Source organism: Gorilla gorilla, chromosome 2, assembly GCF_029281585.2.
Source record: "Gorilla gorilla gorilla isolate KB3781 chromosome 2, NHGRI_mGorGor1-v2.1_pri, whole genome shotgun sequence".
NCBI classification, from domain to species: domain Eukaryota; kingdom Metazoa; phylum Chordata; class Mammalia; order Primates; family Hominidae; genus Gorilla; species Gorilla gorilla.
The window spans coordinates 61,459,448-61,480,061 of NC_086017.1; the positions used below are offsets into that span (position 1 = coordinate 61,459,448).

The 20,614-nt window shown below is 43.7% G+C and overlaps 1 protein-coding gene, 1 non-coding gene and 1 pseudogene across 7 annotated transcripts in view; 2 read left to right on the forward strand and 1 right to left on the reverse strand.

Annotated features, from left to right (window-relative positions):
* The window catches only part of RAD54L2 (RAD54 like 2), a 133,258-nt gene that overhangs the window by 65,383 nt on the left and 47,261 nt on the right, over positions 1-20,614 (forward strand). The gene's annotated exons all lie outside the window — the stretch shown is intronic.
* LOC129532577 (protein GVQW1-like) lies at positions 4,402-4,704 on the forward strand (annotated as a pseudogene).
* On the reverse strand, positions 10,743-10,867 carry LOC115934208 (U6atac minor spliceosomal RNA). The gene has a single exon (XR_004070030.1). It is a non-coding gene; the product is annotated as a U6atac minor spliceosomal RNA (small nuclear RNA).

Genomic DNA, 20,614 nt, shown 5'->3' on the forward strand with positions numbered 1-20,614 from the left:
CATAGATCACGTGAGGTCAGGAGTCAGAGACAAGCCTGACCAATATCGTGAAACCCTGTCTCTACTAAAAATACAAAAATTAGCCGGGTGTGGTGGCATGCACCTGTAATCCCAGCAATTCGGGTGGCTGAGACAGGAGAATCGCTTGAACCCAGGAGGCGGAGGTTGCAGTGAGCCAAGATCGTGCCACTGTACTCCAGCCTCAGTGACAGTGAGACTCCATCTCATAAAAACAAAAACAAAAACAAAACCCACCTATTTTGAGTATATTGTAGGACTGGGCAAATAAGTAAATGTATTGATGCTGTTGGAAACAAGGTTCTCACTGTGGGACAGAGGAGATACAGATATGGAATAGAAGAACTGAAATTAAGAGTACTGTTATGAACACATGATTTTTAAAATAAATGTATTTCCTAACTAACTAATCACCATGCCTGGCTAATTTTTTTTTTATCTTTAGTAGAAAGGAGGTTTCACCATTTTGGCCAGGCTGGTCTTGAACTCCTGACCTCGTGATCCACCCGCCTCAGCCTCCCAAAGTGCTGAGATTACAGGCATGAACCACTGCGCCCGGCTTTTTTTTTTTTTTTTTTTTTTTTTTTTTGAGAGGGAGTCTCGCTATGTCCCCCAGGCTGGAGTGCAATAGCGTGATCTTGGCTCACTGCAACCTCTGCCTCAGGGGTTCAAGGAATTCTCCTGCCTCAGCCTTCTGAGTAGCTGGGGTTACATGCACGTGCCACCACGCCCTGCTAATTTTTGTATTTTTAGTAGAGATGGGGTTTCACCATGTTGGTTAGGCTGGTCTCGAACTTGTGACCTCATGATCCGCCCACCTCAGCCTCCCAAAGTGCTGGGATTACAGACGTGAGCCACTGCGCCCGGCCTAATTTTTTGTATTTTTTAGTAGAGACAGGGTTTCACCATGTTGGCCAGGCTGATCTTGAACTCCCGACCTCAGATAATCTGCCCTCCTCGGCCTCCCAAAGTGCTAGGATTACAGGCATTTGCCACCACGCCCAGCCAGAGATTCATTCTTGTATGTTTGAATAGCTCATTCCCTTTCATTGCTCAGTAGTATTCTACTTTATGGATATGTATCCCAATTTGTTTATCCATTTCATGTGTTTTTTTGTTTTTTTGTTGTTTTTTTTTTCGAGAAAGAGTCTTGCCCTGTCGCCAGGCTGGAGTGCAGTGGTGCGATCTCGGCTTACTGCAACCTCTGCCTCAGCCCCCTGAGTTGCCAGGATGGTAGGCGCCTGCCACCATGCCCAGCTAAGTTTTTGTATTTTTAATAGAGACGCGGTTTCACCATGTTGGCCAGGCTGGTCTTGAACTCCTGACCTCAAGTGATCCGCCTGCCTTTGCATCCCAAAATGCTGGGATTAAAGACGTGAGCTACCACACCCAGCTTCGTTTTCTTTCTCTTTTTTTTGGCCCAGGGCATTGTTTTTTTATTTTTGTTTTCAATTACAAATAAGACCACTATGAACATTCATGTACAAGTCTTTGTGGGGCATGTGCTTTCATTTTGCTTAGATAATGAATTCCATCAGACTACTGACTATCCACATCATGGGGAAGAAATGGAATAGGATAAAACTGAGAATAGAACTTAGTGGCACTTTGCTAAAGATCTCCCTTTAGATGAACCATTATCATTCAGTGAATAAGGTTATTCATCTGTCTGTGAATCTACGTGACTACTCTCCAGCCCACAGATCACCATATGATCTATAGGACTATCAGAATAGCCTTTGTCAAATGTGTTAGTTGAAATTAATTTCTTGTTAGTTAGGTACCTGGTAGTTAAGAGTCGGCTTGGAGTCAAAGTTGCTTAAAAAGCTGTGTAGCCCCATGAGTATCACTGCCTAAAACAATGGCAAGTCTCAAACAGACCAGGGGGCATTAGGAAAGCAATAACAGTGTGCGAGAGCAGCAGGGGAAAGAGATACATTCATCCAGTCATTCAATAATAATTACTGAGCACCTGCTCTTTGCCAGGCATTGTCGTGGGCATTGGGAATGGGGAACAAAAATGCCTCTCCTCATGGGATTTTCATTTTAGTAGGTAGAGATAGATGGTAAACAAGTATATAAACAATATGGCAGAAGGTATAAGTGTTATGAAGAAAGGGAGAGTAGGTAAAGTCTGGGATGGTGCTTCCTTTTTAGAGACAGAGCTCACTGTAGCCTTGAACTCCTGGGCTGAAAGGATCCACCTGTCTTAGCCTCCAAGTTCCTAGGACTACAGGTGCATACCACCACTCCAGCTAATTTTTAAAAAACTTTTTGTAGAGAGGCTGGGCCTAGTGGCTTATGCCTGTAATCCAAGCACTTTGGGACACTGAGGCAGGAGGATCAGTTGAGGTCAGGAGTTTGAGACCAGCCTAGGCAACATAGTGAAGACCTCATTACTACTACAAAAAAAAAAAAAAAAAAAAAAAAAAAGCCAGGCATGGTGTCAAGCACCTGTAGTCCCAGTTGCTTAGGAGGCTGAGGTGGGAGGATCACTTGAGCCAGGAGGTTGAGGCTGTAGTGAGTCAACTTTGTGCCACTGCACTCCAGCCTGGGTGACAGAGTGAGACTTTGTCTCAGAAAATAAATAAATAGGCTGGATGCAGCGGCTCACGCCTGTAATCCCAGCACTTTGGGAGGCCGAGGCAGGTGGATCACTTGAAGTTGGGAGTTTGAGATCAGCCTGGCCAACAAGGTGAAACCCCGTCTCTACTAAAAAATACAAAGATTAGCTGAACATGGTGGTAGGTACCTGTAATCCCAGCTACTTGGGAGACTGAGGCGGGAGAATTGCTTGAACCTGGGAGTGGAGGTTGCAGTGAGCCAAGATTGTGCTGTTACACTCTGGCTTGGGTGACAGAAGGAGACTCTGCCTCAAAATAAATAAATAATAGGGAATCTCCAAGCCTACTGTGGCTTGGAAGGCTGCCTGAAAAATAAACAAATGAATAAATAATAATTTTTGGGGTAGAGGTGGGGTCTTGCTCTGTTGCCCAGGCTAGTCTTGAACTCCTGGCCTTAAGTTGTACTCCCACCTCAGCCTTCCAAGTGATGGAATTACAGATGTGAGCCACTGCACCTGAGGGAAGTAAGTGGGCTAGCCAGGTGGTTGTCTAGGGAAAAAATATTGTAGGCAAGTGGAATAGCAAGAGCTGTTGGAGAGTTTGGGCAGAGGAGTGACACAATCTGACTTTTAAAAGATCATTCTGGCTGATATGGAGGTAATTGCCTGTATGGGGGATAAGGGATAAAGTAGGGAAACCAGCTAGGAAGATAATGCAGAAATCTAAGCAGGAGGCGATGATAGCTTGGTGGAGGTGGTGAAAGTAGTTGGATTCAGGATATGTTTTGAAGATAGAGCTAATAGGATTTGTTGGTCAAATGGATATAGATTGTATGAGAGAAATTAAGGATGAATTCCATGGTATTTGGACTGATAAACTGGAAGATGCCATTTTCTGAGCTTGGGAAGATTGTGGGGGAGGTACAGATGGGGAGCAGATAGGAGTTTGGTTTTGGAATCCATCGTTTAGGTTTGTAATCCATCTGGAATTGATTTTTGTATGATGTGAGATAGGTGTCGAGGTTCATCCCCCTCTGCCCCAGTATGGTTATCTAATTTATCTAGCACTCTGCATTGCATTTTTGTTGTACCCTTTGTTGTAAACCAAGGTATAGTACATGTGTGGATCTGAACTCTCTATTTTGTTCCCACATAGCTTTCAGGGAAATGGGAGTAGAGGGGAAGTAGTGCAGTGTGGTGGCTTAGAGCATGGACCTTGTAGACAAATCAACCACCTGGAATCAAATCTTATCTTTACTCCTTAGGGCTTTGTGAGGTAAATGTCCTCATCTGTAAAATGGGAACAATTAGAGCATGATCTCCTTAATATGGTTGTTTGATGACTGAATTAGTTTATGTTCGCAAGGTGACTAAATAGCAGAAGAAGGATAATAAGCATTGCTGATGGGCTGGACCCAGTGCTCCTGCAGGAGTGACTGGAGTAGTTAGATGGCCTTGGACATGACTGGGAATACAATGGGGTTCCTCTCTAGCAGGGCTCACCACAGACTTGGGACTGGGGCTGTAGGCAATAGTTGTTCTGCCAACCCTCCTGAAGGGAAGGTGGTTAAGTATTCTTTGAATTGTTACCTTCTGAAGTCTTCCAGTGGTCTTCTTTTTTCTTTTTTTTGAGATGGAATCTCACTCCGTTGCCCAGGCTGGAGTACAGTGGCGTGATCTCGGCCCACTGCAACCTCTGCCTCCCAGGTTCAAGTAATTCTTCCTGCCTCAGCCTCCCGAGAAGCTGGGATTACAGGTGTGAACCACCATACCTGGCTAATTTTTTTTTTTTTTTTTTTGAGACTGAGTCTTGATCTGTCGCCCAGGCTGCAGTGCAGTGGCACGATCTCCGCTCGCTGCAGCCTCCGCCTCCTGGGTTCAAGTGATTCTCCTGCCTCAGCCTCCCGAGTAGCTGAGATTACAGACCCCCACCACCATGCCCAGCTAATTTTGTATTTTTAGTAGAGATGGGGTTTCACCATGTTAGCCAGGCTGGTCTGAAACTCCTGATCTCGAGTGATCCACCTGCCTCAGCCTCCCAAAGTGCTGAGATTACAACTGTGAGCCACTGCGCCTGGCCTTCCAGTGGCTTTTGATACAATTTAGAATACAGAAACAGGATGTATTTGCTTTAATTTGAGGGTTTTTTTTTTTTTTTTTTTTGAGATGGAGTTTCACTCTTGTTGCCCAGGCTGGTATGCAGTGGCGTGATCTTGGCTCAGTGCAGCCTCCACCTCCCAGGTTACAGCGATTCTCCTGCCTCAGCCTCCTTACTAGCTGGGATTACAGGTGCCCACCACCACACCTGGCTAATTTTGTAGTTTTAGTAGAGACAGGGTTTCACCATGTTGGCTAGGCTGGTCTCGAACTCCTGACCTCAAGTGATCCACCCGCCTCGGCCTCCCAAAGTTCTGGGATTACAGGCATGGGTCACTGCACCCGGCCTGAATTTTATGTACTTTAGATACGTCTAGTTTTGAATGTAGTTTCTCAAACAGTAATTATAATTAAAGACAGCAGCAGCCATTGCCTTTCTCTCTGCAGCTTTACTGATAGGCACTGCAGTGTGGTAATGTTGGGCACACTGGAATAAAGAGAAAGGAACCTAGAGAAGGCTTTCTGGAGGAATAACCATTAAACTGAAACCTGAGAACATGAATTAGAATTAAGTCATTCATAACTGTTGGATTAAGAGGTGGGGAAAGAAGGAGACAGCATCAGCAAAGGCCCAGAGACCTGTGAGAGCACTGCGATTTTGAGGCTGGAGACTATTGAGCAGAAGCTGTGTGGGTGGAGGTGGTTGGCGGGAGGTAGTTGGTGGTCAGAGAGAAGGCTAGAGGTGAGCAATCAAAAGAAACTTTAAGCATTTCAGATTTTTATCCTAAGTGCAAAAGGGATAGGTGTAGTGTCTTAAAAGATCCTGGGTGGGTGAAGACTCACATGGTCAAATTCAGAAAGCTCACACTGTCTGCATTGTGGGTTGGAGAGAAAGCAAGTTAGGAGGCAGAGAGACTATGTGGAGGTTGGTGTAGGAATCCAGACCAGGTAGTGGCAATGGTATGGAGAGGAGTAGCCTGAGATTCTTAGGTATACTCTTTAGGTACAGAATCCGTGATGGACATGAGAAAAGGCAAGGATGAGATTTTTTTTCCTTGATGGTGACATTGTGGAGTGTAGGATCTTGAGAGAGCCACTGCTCTAAAAATGCTCTTCTAGCTTACAGACTTTGTACTGTGTTTTAGCAACTCCTCTTTTCATTGTTCCTTTTCACCCATCAGGAAGCACCATTACATCGTGGCCCCAGATAGATACATATTTTCTTTGAATTTTATATCACACTATGGAAAAAGTTTATTTTTGTTTATGTATGTATGTATGTATGTATGTATTTATTTTGAGACAGAGTCTTGCTGTGTCCCTCAGTCTGGAGTGCAGTGGTGCAATCTTGGCTCGCTGCAACCTCCACCTCCCGAGTTCACGCTATTCTCTGGCCTCACCTCCCAAGTAGATGGTATTACAGGCGCCTGCCACACACCTGGCTAATTTTTGTATTTTTAGTGGAAACAGGGTTTCATCATGTTGTCCAAGCTGGTCTCAAACTGCTGACTTCAGGTGATTCCCCCACCTTGGCATCCCAAAGTGCTGGGATTACAGGCATGAGCCACCGTGCCTGGCCTATTGTTTTATTTATTATTATTATTATTTTTTAAAAGATATCAACTTTTTTTGATTTCTCTTTATTTTATTTTATTTTTTATTTTTTATTTTTTATTTTTATTTTTAGTATTTATTGATCATTCTTGGGTGTTTCTCGGAGAGGGGGATTTGGCAGGGTCATAGGACAATAGTGGAGGGAAGGTCAGCAGATAAACATGTGAACAAAGGTCTCTGGTTTTCCTAGGCAGAGGGCCCTGCCACCTTCTGCAGTGTTTGTGTCCCTGGGTACTTGAGATTAGGGAGTGGTGATGACTCTTAATGAGTATGCTGCCTTCAAGCATCTGTTTAACAAAGCACATCTTGCACCGCCCTTAATCCATTTAACCCTTAGTGGACACAGCACATGTTTCAGAGAGCACGGGGTTGGGGGTAAGGTTATAGATCAACAGCATCCCAAGGCAGAAGAACTTTTCCTAGTACAGAACAAAATGGAGTCTCCTATGTCTACTTCTTTCTACACAGACACAATAACAATCTGATCTCTCTTTCTTTTCCCCACATTTCCCCCTTTTCTATTCGACAAAACCGCCATTGTCATCATGGCCCGTTCTCAATGAGCTGTTGGGTACACCTCCCAGACGGGGTGGCGGCCAGGCAGAGGGGCTCCTCACTTCCCAGACGGGGCGGCCGGGCAGAGGGGCCCCCCATCTCCCAGACGGGGCGGCGGCCGGACAGAGGGGCTCCTCACCTCCCAGACGGGGTGGCGGCGGGGCAGAGACACTCCCAGATGGGGCGGCGGCCGGGCGGGGGCTGCCCCCCACCTCCCGGACGGGGCGGCTGGCCGGGTGGGGGCTGCCCCCCACCTCCCGGACGGGGCGGCTGCCGGGCGGAGATGCTCCTCACTTCCCGGACGGGGCGGCTGCCGGGCGGAGGGGCTCCTCACTTCCCAGACGGGGTGGCTGCCGGGTGGAGGGGCTCCTCACTTCTCAGACGGGGCGGCCGGTCAGAGACGCTCTTCACCTCCCAGACGGGGTGGCGGCAGGGCAGAGACACTCCTCAGTTCCCAGACGGGGTCGCCGCCGGGCAGAGGCGCTCTTCACATCTCAGATGGGGCGGCGGGGCAGAGGCGCTCCCCACATCACAGACGATGGGCGGCCGGGCAGAGACACTCCTCACTTCCTAGATGGTATGACGGCCGGGAAGAGGCGCTCCTCACTTCACAGACTGGGCGGCTGGGCAGAGGGGCTCCTCACATCCCAGACGATGGGCGGCCAGGCAGAGATGCTCCTCACTTCCTAGATGGGGTGGCGGCCGGGCAGAGGCTGCAGTCTCGGCACTTTGGGAGGCCAAGGCAGGCGGCTGGGAGGTGGAGGTTGTAGCCAGCCGAGATCACGCCACTGCACTCCAGTCTGGGCAACGTTGAGCACTGAGTGAGCGAGACTCCGTCTGCAATCCCGGCACCTCGGGAGGCCGAGGCTGGCAGATCACTCCCGGTCAGGAGCTGGAGACCAGCCCGGCCAACACGGCGAAACCCCGTCTCCACCAAAAAATACGAAAACCAGTCAGGTGTGGCGGCGCACGCCTGCAATCCCAGGCACTCGGCAGGCTGAGGCAGGAGAATCAGGCAGGGAGGTTGCAGTGTGCCGAGATGGCGGCAGTACAGTCCAGCCTCGGCTCGGCATCAGAGGGAGACCCAGTCCAGCCTCGGCTGGGCATCAGAGGGAGACCGTGCAAAGAGGGAGAGGCAGACGGAGGGAGAGGGGGAGGGAGAGGTTATTATTATTATTCTGAGATGGGAGTCTAGCTTTGTTGCACAGTTTGGAGTGCAGTGGTGTGATCTCAGCTCACTGCAACCTCCCCCTCCCAGGTTCAGGAAATTCTCCTGCCTCTGCTTCCTGAGTAGCTGGGATTACAGGTGCCCACCACCACGCTTGGCTAATATTTGTATTTTTAGTAGAGATGGGGTTCCACCATGTTGGCTAGGCTGGTCTCAAGTGATCTGCCTGCTTTGCCCTCCCAAAGTGCTGGGATTACAGGTGTGAGCCACCGCGCCCAGCCTGTTTTATTTTTTAAACGGCCAGTCAGAAAAGGCTTTACCTGTCTTCTCTGACCAGAGTTTACTCTCCAGCTTTTTGCATTCACAGGGTTAAGATTTAGGGTTTCAACTAACGGGATAGGTCAGGAGGCTCATTACGTGCATTAGTTTATTATTTTGCCAAGGCATGGCTTTAAATGATGCTTGCTTTATCCCTTCTCTTAGGCTGGGGTGTGGGAACTGGTAACTTGGCCCTGCCCTCCACAGCATATGCTCTTCAACCTACTCTGTTCTCTGCTCCCAAATTAGCAATTCTTACCATCATTAAGGTTCTGAAGGGATCATTTAAAATTTTCAGTTACACTTGAGTGCATTTTGTGGAGGAAATTGTGGGCTATAGCAATATTCTTTAATTTGTGATTTTGTAAAGGTTTCTTATTTCTTTGCCTCTTGTGCTTTCCCAGCATGGTGTCTGCTGTGACATCTGATGCTCTGCTTGTGAAACCCCAGTCTTTGTTCAGTCCTTTTTTTCTCAACTACTGAATCCTTCTGGGCATTTGTGTGTGTGTGTGTGTGTGTGAGTGTGTGTGTGGTTTGTAGTCTCAGTGTTTCAAAGTGTTCACCAGTAGAATGGAATAGTAAACTGAGTTCTGTTGATTCCGCCTCCACACCCCGCAGGTTACTAGCATGCTTTTGTTTGTTCATAGGATCAATTTTATTGTCTTCTTCTCTCTTAAGGTAACAGACATAATAGCAAAAAATTTGGGAGGATTATCACTTTAGTTTGTATACCTGAGTCCTCTCAAATAAAATAAACAGAATGAGCTATTGTTTCTCTTTGCCCATTCCTTCTTAAAAGGGACAGTAGTTTCCTCTCCTAGTTTCTTCTTGCTTGATGTGGCCACCTCACATGGGGCCTTAGAGGAGTTTGTGTGTTATGGAAAGATTTGTATACTATTCCATACCTCTGTTACCATTTAAAATGGATTTGGGGTAAAAAAAAAAATTAGCCGGGCGTGGCGGCAGGTGCCTGTAGTCCCAGCTACTCTGGAGGCTGAGGCAGGAGAATGGCATGAACCCAGGAGGTGGAGCTTGCAGTGAGCCGAGATCGAGCCACTGCACTCCAGCCTGGGCGACAGAGCGAGACTCCATCTCAAAATAAATAAATAAATAAATAAAATGGATTTTGGGGAGGGAGAAGGGATGTGATTCTGCACTATAACATAAGACTTTACCTGTCTGAGCCCTTAGGGAAGGGTCACAATCCCCTGAGGCTACAAACAGATTTGTTCTCATTATTATTACCTGTATCTCATTCATTAAAGAATGAATCTTTGGGACTGGGCGTGGTGGCTCACGCCTGTAATCCCAGCACTTTGGGAGGCCGAGATTGGCGGATCACTTGAGGTCAGGAGTTTGAGACCAGCCTGGCCAACATAGTGAAACCCCATCTCTACTAAAAATACAAAAATTAGCTGGGCGTGCTAGCAGGCACCTATAATCCCAGCTACTCAGGAGGCTGAGGCAGGAGAATAAACCTGGGAGGCAGAGGTTGCAGTAAGCAGAGAATTGCTTAAACCTGGAGGCTGAGGTTGCAGTAAGCCAAGATTGTGCCACTGCACTCCAGCCTGGGTGACAAAAGCAAGACTCCATCTCAAAAAAAAAAAACAAAAAAAAAACAGAAAGAATGAATGAATCTTCTTTAATAATCTCCCGTTTTGGGATATAAAGATTCCTTTTGCTCCTCCAACTCTCAGCTCCCAGGCTCTCTGGAGATGCTAGGAGAGAGCTTTCTGGGTCTTCTTGAGAGAGGCTGCCAGTTGGAGCCCCTAAGAAGGGCAGGAAGCCCAGCACCGATTGACATAACTCTTATACCAGCTCTAAATCCAACACATCAGGCAACTGCAGCATCTGGAACCATTTTATTCCTTCTAATGCATAATGGCAGGTGGAGGAATCACTGGCCCTTTAGTGATTCTGAGGTTTCCAAGAATAATATGCTTAAGGCTTTAATGCTATTTTTATTTCTTGCCATGTTTTACTCATACTTTGGGAAGTAAGCAAGAAAATATTTTATCACCTCTGTTCTCCTATTCAGATACCTAGCCCATTCCTTTAATAGATTTTTTTTTTTTTTTTTTTTTTGCCTTAGAGAGATGAGAGACCCTTGGAGGTAAAATTGTAAGAGGAGCTCTTGTTTCCTCTCCAACCTATTGTCACTTGAATCCTTTGGCAGTGCCTGGAAGGAAGGGTTCAGATGGGTTAACAGGGACCAAGGATTGCTTGTTGCCTTTTTTTTTTTTTTTAATTTTTGTGAATACATAGTAGGTGTATATATTTATGGAGTATATGAGATGTTTTGATACTAGCATACAATGCATAATAATCGCATTATGGAAGATGGGGTATCCATCTCCTCAAGCATTTACTGTTTATGTTGCAAACAATCCAATTATATTCTTTTAGTTATAAAAGCTATGGTTCAATGCCTCAAAGTAGGTGGCTTTGCCTTAACTGTATGTGTATTGTCAGACTGAGGGCCTCTTTCATCCTTGTCAAGGGGAGTGTTAACCTTTTCTCCTTTCTTTCTTTGTTTTTTTTTTTTTTTGATTGAGATGGAGTCTCACTCTGTTGCCCAGGCTGGAGTGCAGTGGCACAATCTTGGCTCACTGCAACCTCAGCCTCCGGGTTTAAGCAATTCTCTGCCTTCACCTCCCGAGTAGCTGGGATTACAGGTGCCAGCCACCACGCCCAGCTAATTTTTATATTTTTACTAAAGACGAGTTTGACCATCTTGGCCAGGCTGGTCATGAACTCCTGACCTCGTGATCCACCCGCCTTGGGCTCCCAAAGTGCTGGGATTACAGGTGTGAGCCACCGCTCCTGGCCTACCTTCTCTCCTTTCATAAAGCACTTTTGAATGAGCTGCAGCCATTTTCAGGTAGGACCTAGCTCTCTCTATGTTCTCTGGTCCCTGGGCGGTAGAGTTTCCCATCCTTAATGTGTGGTGATGGCTACGTATAAGATTGCTTCTGGAATTCTGGGAGATGGAAGGAATGAGGGAAATCAAACTAAATATGTGATTCAGCATTTATGTTTGGCTTTGGTATAAGGACTTTGGTTAAAGACATAAAATTAGTGGATCTTTTCTCATAACTGATGGAATAATAAAGTTGAGTGATTGGAGAAAGTCGGGGAGTACTTTTAAAAATCAGCTCAAGGCTGGGTACAGTGGCTCATGCCTGTAATCCCAGCACTTTGGGAGGCTGAGGCGGGCAGATCACCTGAGGTCAGAAGTTTAAGACCAGTCTGGCCAACACGGCAAAATCCCATCTTTACTAAAAAAACAGAAATTAGCTGGGCATGGTGGGCACCTGTAATCCCAGCTACTTGGGAAGCTGAGGCAGGAGAATCGCTTGAACCTAGGAGGTGGAGGTTGTGGTGAGCCGAGATTGCACCACTGCACTCCAGCCTGGGTGACAGAGCAAGATTCTGTCTCAAAACAAAACAAAACAAACAAACAAAAAAGAATCAGCTCAAATTTCTGAAGCAGTGATGCAGTGATGTTAGGTTTGGATATGTGAGATAACAGTGTTTTACATATTTGTAAATGTTATTTTTGTATTCTAGATATACTAATCCTTTGTTACTTGTATACTTATGTTGTTAGTAACAGCTAGTCTGTCTGTGGCTTATGTTTTAACTTTGTTCATGATGGTCTTTGTTGTAAAAAAAAAAAACAAACCTGTAATTTTATTGTAGTCAGTTTAAGCGATCTTTTCCATTGTTTCATAGTCATTTATTTCATGAGTGAAAAAGTAAGTGGACATAGGAGAGGCATACTTTAAAGACTGGAATATGATTTTCATCAGTGTCTTCAGTTTTAATTTGGATTTTAAAAGTTTGGACTTTCTGAATTTTTTCTTGATATTACCCTGTCTGTAAGATTTTAGTAGAAAAGGCATGTACTTTATTTTATTTATTTATTTATTTTTTTGAGACGAGTCTCGCTCTGTTGCCTGGGCTGGAGTGTGGTGGCGCAATCTCGGCTCACTGCAAGCTCTGCCTCCCGGGTTCATGCCATTCTGCAGCCTCAGCCTCCTGAGTAACTGGGACTACAGGCGCCTGCCACCACACCCAGCTAATTTTTTTACATTTTTAGTAGAGATGGGTTTTCACCATGTTAGCCAGGATGGTCTCCATCTGAACTTGTGATCCACCCGCCTCGGCCTCCCAAAATGCTGGGATTACAGACGTGAGCCACCACGCCCGGCCCCACGCATGTGGTTTCATAACTCTGTGTTATTCAGAAATTTAACTAGAATCCTTCAAGTTATCAAACTTAGTCTTTCTTCTTTTACCTCTAGCTGAGACATTCCCACTTTGTGGCTGGTTTGCTGAGAACATGGTAATTCTTGCCTATGGTTGCAGTGGTGGCCAAAAATCATCGTGATGCTGAGCAGAGTCAAAATTAATTCTGTCTTCAGTACAGGGATAGAATTTAAGATGGTTAAAAAGGCATGTAGGCCGGTCGTGGTGGCTCACACCTATAATCCCAGCACTTTGGGAGGCTGAGGCGGGTGGGTCACGAGATCAGGAGTTCGAGACCAGCCTGGCCAACATGGCGAAACCCTGTCTGTAGTAGAAATACAAAAATTAGCTGGGCACGGTGGCGCGCACCTGTAATCCCAGCTACAGGAGGCTGAGGCAGGAGAATTACTTGTACCTGGGAGGCGGAGGTTGCAGTGAGCTGAGATCATGCCACTGCATTCCAGCCTGGGCGATAGAGTGAGACTCTGTCTCCAAAAAAAAAAAAAAGGTACGTAGTTGTGTTTAAGAATGATTGTTTTGTTACTACTGTTTTAGTGTTAATTCTGCTAAAGCAGTGATTCGTAACTAGGAATGATTTGGCCCTGAAGGGGACATTTGTCAATGTCTGGAGATATTTTTGGTTGTTACTATCAGGATGCTACTACTGGAATCGAGTGGATAGAGGTCAGGGATGCTGCTAAACGTCCTACAGCACCAGGATAGCTTCTCCCACCACAGCGTTATCTAATCCCAAATGTTAGTAGTGCTAAGGTTGAGAAACCCCGTGTAGCCCTGCTATCTTTTAAAAATGGTTTGTAGTTGTTCCCATCCCTTGTGAGAGCTGAGTGGGAAGGCTGGCCATTTCATTTCTTCATGTTTTGTTTCTTTTTTTTTTTTCTCTAGAAACAGAGTTTTGCTCTGTTGCCCAAGCTAGAGGGCAGTGGAATGATCTTAGTTCCCTGTAACCTAGATCTCCTGGCCTCCAGTAATCCTCTCATGTTAGCCTTCCAAGTAGCTATGACTACAGGCATGCGCCACCATGCCCAGCTAATTTTTTTTATTTTTTGTAGATACAGGCTTTTGCTGTGTTCCTCAGCCTGGTCTCGAACTCCTGACCTCAAGCGATCTTTCTGCCTCAACCTCCCAAAGCGCTGGGATTACAAACATGAGCCACCACACCTGGCTTAGGTTGTTTCTTGAGCAGTCAGAATGATCTTGGTCCCCTTACTCTCAGATCTCTTTTTTTTTTTGAAACAAGATCTTGCTCTGTTGCCCAGGTTGGAGTGCAGTGGTGCAATGATAACTCACTGCAACCTTGAACTCCTTGGCTTAAGTGAACCTCCCATCTTGGCCTTCTAGTAGCTGGAAATATAGGCATGTGCCACCATATCGGGCTAATTTTTAAAATTTTAGTAGAGACAAGGTATCATTGTGTTGCCCGGGCTGGTCTTGAACTCCTGGGCTCAAGCAATCTTCCTCTCTTGGCCTTCCAAAGTTCTGGGATTACAGGCGGGAGCCACTGGCGCCTGGCCTCTAATCTTATTTTTAAAGATATATTTAAATTAGAACCCCCTAACAGTCTTTAATATTAATGCTATGATGATTTTTTTCGTCCCAGGGTGTAACCATGATGAGGAATTTTTTTTTTTCTCAAACTGGCTTCATGACTGTTTCAAAGGTGAATTACATTTTGATTTGCATGAGTTTTTAATTAATTAATATTTTATTTTATTTTTCTGTGATGGAGTTTTGCTCTCGTTGCCCAGGCTGTAGTGCAATGGCGTGATCTTGGCTCATTGCAATCTCTGCCTCCTGAGTTAAAGCGATTCTCCTGTCTCAGCCTCCCAAATAGCTGGGATTACAGGCACCCACGACCATGCCTGGCTAATTTTTTGTATTTTTAGTAGAGATGGGGTTTCACCATGTTGGCCAGGCTGATCTTGAACTCCTGACCTCAGGTGATCCACCCGCCTTGGCCTCCCGAAGGGCTGGGATTATAGGCGTGAGCCACTGCTCCCAGCCGAGCTTTTAATTTATTTAGGCATCTTGGCAAATATATTGGCTTTGTATAACATGAAGAATTAGGGGAAGCGTGGTGCACAGAGAATATCTACGTGTGGTTGTGGATGATAAATAAACATATTGAATAAGATCTGATATACCTCAGTGGATTTTTTATTCATACATATTTTACTCTAGTGGCAAAATTTTAAAACTAAGCTCATTTAAGATTAATTATTGAATGTCTGTTATGTGACAGGCATTTTTGTCAGGCATAATGATACAATGGTGAATGAGATGGACATAATCCCTGCCCTCAAGGAGCTACATTCTAGAAGGGAAGACAGATGACAAGTGTTTGATCAAATTACTAAAATTGGTAAGATCTTGGTAAAAATCATGTAGACAATAAAAGAGTGAGCCCCAGCAGTGGGGAGGAAGGGCCTATTTCAGCTAGAGTGGTCAGGAGTCTTCTGAGGAGGCAGCATTTGTACTTGTCTTTTCAAAACAATCAAGTTTTGGTTGTGGTTTTGTTCTTTTTTTAAACTTATGTCTGGTTTATAAAGAATATTACAATGTTTTTATTCTTAACATTATTTTTCATTTCTCTGTTTTATTAATCTGCTTTTTGTTTTCTTCCTACTACTTTTCTGGGGTTTGATTTCTAGTTCTTTCTCTAATTTCTTTTTCAAAAAAAGTTTTTTTAAATTGATGCATAATGTACATATTTGGGGGGCACATGTGATAATTTAATACATTCATATTTTTCAAGATCAATTCAGTATAATTGGGATATACATAACCTTCAATATTTATCTTTTCTTTATGCTAGAAACATTTAAATTATTCCCTTTTAGCTATTTTGAAATAATACAGTAGAGTATTGTATAGTCATCCTACTGATCTATCAAACACTAGGTCTTATTTCTTCTATTATACTGTATATTTATACCCATTAATCAATCTCTCTTCATCCTCTCTTCCCTACCCTTCCAACTTCTGGTATCTCTAATTTCTTGAGAAGAAAATTTATATCATTGATTTTTTACCTTTCATTCTTTTTAAACATGTTCATTTAAGGCTATGTATTTCCTTCTAAGCATAACTTTAGCAATATCATAAGTTTTTTTTAAAAAAATCAGCATTAATGTGTAATTTAAATACAATAAAACTCACATATTTCACATGTACATGACTATTGGTTGTATGCATCCAGGTAATAATCAAGGTAAAGAAAATATCCACTGTCAGCTGGGCGTGGTGGCTCATGCCTGTAATCCCAGCACTTTGGGAGGCTGAGGTGGATGGATCACCTGAGGTGAGGAGTTCGAGACCAGCCTGGCCAACATGGTGAAACCCCGTCTCTACTAAAAATAGAAAAATTAGCTGGGCTTGGTGGTAGGCGCCTGTAATCCCAGCCACTTGGGAGGCTGAGGCAGGAAAATTGCTTGAACCCAGGAGGCGGAGGTTGCAGTGAATGGGGATCATGCCACTGTATTCCAGCCTGAGTGACAGAGTGAGACTCTGTCTCAAAAAAAAAAAAAAAAAGAAAAGAAAAGAAAGGAAAATATCCATGGTCCCAGAAATTCCTCTTTCTGGGCTTTAATTTTCCAGGCAACCAATGAACTGATTTCTGTCATTATAGATTAGCTTTGCCTATTCTAAAATTTGATGTAAATAAAATTATACAATACATATTCTTTTGTGTATGGCCTCTTTTGCTCAGCATAGTGTCTGTGAGATTCATCTGTGTTGCTGCACGTGTCCATAGTTTGTTCCCTTTTATTGTTTAGTATTCCAATTGTATGAGTGTACTAAAACTTGTTTATCCATTCACCTGTTGATGGACATTTGACTCTTATGAATAAAGCTGCTCTGAACGTTCATCTAGAGATGGTTTGCTGTTTTTTTCAAAATTATAGATATGTTTTCATTTCTCTTAGATAAAATACCAAGAAGTGAATCGCTGGGTTATATAATAGATGTGTTTAACTTGATAAGAAACTACCAAAGTGTTTCCCAAAGTGATTATACCACTCTTTACTCCTGCCAGCAGTGTATGAGAGTTCCAGGTGCCCTACATCTTCGTTAGCACTTGTTATTAGTTTTAGTTATTCTAGTGAGTGTCAAATGTCATCTCATATTTTAAATTTGCATTTTTCTAATGATATTGAGCATCTTTTCACATGTTCATTGGCTATTTGTATGTCTCTTTTTGTAAAGTATCTGTTTCTTCTCATTTGCCCTGTTTTATTGGATTCTCTGTAGTCTTACTGAATTGTAAGAGTTTTAGAAATATATTCTAGGCCAGGTATGGTGACTCATGTCTGTAACCCCAGAGATTTGGGAGGCTGAGGCGGGAGGATTACTTGAGGCTAGGAGTTTAAGATCAGCCTGGGCAACATAGTGAGACCCTGTCTCTACAAAAAATTTAAAAATTAGCCAGGTGTGGTAGTGCTTGCCTGTAGTCCCAGCTGCTCAGAACTACTTGACAGGAGGATCACTTGAACCTGGGAGTTTCAGGCTGCAGTGAGTGAGCCATGATTGTGCCACAGCACTTCAGCTCTCGTGACAGAGCAAAATTCTGTCTCTAAAATATAAATACACACACCACATTTTAAATATATAATAAATAATGTATATTTAATACATACATGTTTCTAGATATGTAAGTCTTTTTTTTTGAGACGGAGTCTCACTCTGTCGCCCAGGCTGGAGTGCAGTGGTGCAATCTCGCCTCACTACAACCTCCGCTTCCCGGGTTCAAGCAATTCTCTTGCCTCATCCTCCAGAGTAGCTGGGACTACAGGCACGTGCCACCATGCCCGGCTAATATTTTGTATTTTTTTTTTTTTTTTTTTTTAAGTGGAGACAGGGTTTCACCATGTTAGTAGCCAGGATGGTCTCGCTCTCCTGACCTCGTGATCTGCCTGCCTTGGCCTCCCGAAGTGCTGGGATTACAGGCGTGAGTCACTGCACCAGATTGTGGCCAGATTGTGACTTGATTTTCCTTTTTCTGTGGGTGTCTTTTGAGGAGCAGAGGTTTTAAATTTTGATGAAGTACATTTTACCAGTTTTTTTTCTTTGTGATTTGAGCTTTTTGTGTCCTGCTTTATTAAATCTTCATTACAAAATTAGCCAGATGTGATGGTGTGTGTCTGTGGTCCAGCTACTCAGGGGCCTGAGGTGGGAGGATTGATTGCTTGAATCCTGGAGGTGGTGGCTGCAGTGAGCATTGATTGTGCCACTGTACCCCCGACTGGGTGACAGAGCAAGACTCTGTCTGAAAAAATAAAGAAAAAAGGACAGAGAAACTATACTTAAGAAGTGTATCCAAGGAACTACAGTGGAGAGCCACATCCATATGTCAATTTGAGTTAGACAATAAGATCTTGGACTTTGAGCTGACGCTGTAATGACTTGGGGGGGGTTCTTCAGAGAGGGAAGTATATTTTGCATATGACAAGAATGTGAGTTACTGTGGCCAGAGAGTGGAATATGGCAGACTTTTTTCCATAGATAAATAAAACAATATCTTCTATCCCACATGCTTTTCTAGAGTTGACCTTGATACTCCTCCAATTGAGAGGTGGATTTTAATTTCTTTCCCTTGAATGTGGGTGGGAAATTGCTGAAGCTGCTGTGGGATAATATTCTAAGATTTTTCTAAGCTCTGTTTAATGGAGAAGGTCTGCTAGGTATGCCTTTAAGATCTTCAGGAGGCCTCTTGTCTGTTGGAAAAGGTCTGTGAGGCACTATCTTGTTTGTTTGTTTGTTTGTTTGTTTGTTTGTTTGTTTGAGACAGAGTCTTGCTCTGTTGCCCAGGCTGGAGTGCAGTGGCGTGATCTCAGCTCACTGTAACCTCTGCCTCCCGGGTTCAAGCAATTCTCCTGCCTCAGCCTCCTGAGTAGCTGGGATTATAGGCACCCACCACCACGCATGGCTAATTTTTTGTATTTTTAGTAGAGGTGGGGTTTCACCATGTTGGTCAAGCCAGTCTCGAACTCCTGACCTCGTGATCCGTCTGCCTTGGCCTCCCAAAGTGCTGGGATTATAGGCGTGAGCCACCGCGCCTGGTCTAGGGCACTATCTTAAATATTTTTGAGACTGTAACAAAAGGTCTCATAGGCCTGCTCTGGATTCAATCTCTGTTTTTCATATTATTGCTGGTGACAGAGTTGCTAAAGTTTCTGACACAGTGCAATGTGTCTCTCTTTTTTTTTTCTTCCAGTTTCCTATAACATTTTCCTTTATACTTTACCAACAATGTCCTTGATGACCTGTAGGCTTTTACTACTGGTCTCCTCATGGCCTTTCCAGTTTTCCATTCACCACATTATCTCAAATACAGTATCACGGTTTAATTTTTTTGTGTGTGGCAGGACCGATATACCAAATTTCTATTTCAATTACTACTGTTGTGTCATAAATCACCCTGAAACTTAGTGGCTTAAAACAATATTATTTCTCTTGGCTTCTGAAGGTAAGCAATTTAGGAAGGTCCTGGCTGGCACTCTAACAGCTAGTCTATCTACATTGCTCTTGACTGAATTTTCTGGGCTATGGATCATATTTTCCTGTTTCTTTGCATATCTAGTGAATTTTGATTAAACAATGCATATCTCTGTGCATTATGTATTGTAGAGACTGCATTCTGCTGTTGTCCTCTGTATTTTTGTAAACTAAGAGTGAGATCTTAAGGTGTGTTCAGGCTCCGGTGCAGAGTTTTTGGCACACAGACATCGTAGCTTGTAGTGTGTGCATCCAGTTGCATCACATCAGGAGAAATATGGTGAGACTTTGAGTCTTTTTTTTTTTTTTTTTAATTTTAATCGACAGGGTCTTGCTCTGTTGCCCAGACTAGAGTGTGGTGCAGTGGTATAACCTTGGCTCCCTGTAGCCTCAACTTCCTGGGCTCAAGCGGTCCTCCCACCTCAGCCTCCAGGGTTGCTACAGGCCTGCACCACTATGCTCAGCTAATTTTTTTTTTTTTTTTTTTTTGTAGAGATGGCGGTTCCTCTATGTTGCCCAGTCTGGTCTTGAACTCCTGGGGTCAAGTGACTCTCCCACCTTAGCCTCCCAGAATGCTGGGATTACAGGCGTGAGCCACTGGGCCTGGTCCTACTGGTCTTTTTTTTTTTTTTTTTTTTTTTAACTTTTAGGTTCAGGGGTACATGTGTGGGTTTGTTATATAGGTAAATTGCATGTCTCAGGAGTTCAGTTCATCTTTTTTATACAATAGGAGAGAGAAGAGATGGAACCCCTGGAGAAAGAGTCCTGGAAGTGTTTGTACCTTGTACCTTCATTGAATGTAATGTAGGAATTTTTCTTTCAAAGCTACTCATTTGCCTAGTCAAATTTATAGTGGTGGTGTTCATAATTCATTCCCAAGAAACTTATGTAAGTGTTCTTTGGTGTTTATATAACTCTTGTGGTTACTGCTCACAGCTGGCTCACGTGAAGGAGAAAGTTCAGGGGTATTTGCAACTAGGCCTGATTCTGTAATCCTGAACTGTGGTAGTAATAGTCATTGACTTTTAAACTACGCAGATACTAATTTAATTTACATTTGTTGTCTGTCAAAGCACATATCTCTTTACCTCCTTATTGAACTTTTTTTCTTTTCTCTCAGTAACTGTTGGTGGGTTATAGTCTAGAATCTGGGGAAGGGCTATTTTTTGGAAGTTACATTATTTTGCTTAGGTTGTGAATTCACTTGATTCAGTGTTCAGAAGGTAAAAAAAAAACAACACAGTGAAAAGTTACATTCTGACTGAAGGAAATTTAATTATAGAATTTTTGAAATAACAGATTTTTTATTAAGAATAGTTTATTAAAGGTATAGCATCTGTTATAATGTTATGTAAAAACCATAATCATCATGAAACAGCAAAAATGAAGCACTTGAAAGACATTTATTTACATAACAATGAACTTTAAATATTAGCACATCTGTAAACTAAATTCCTTTAATAAGCTAAAAGTAGTTGTTGAACCCAGAAGCTGAGGATTCATTCAAAGAATGCTGG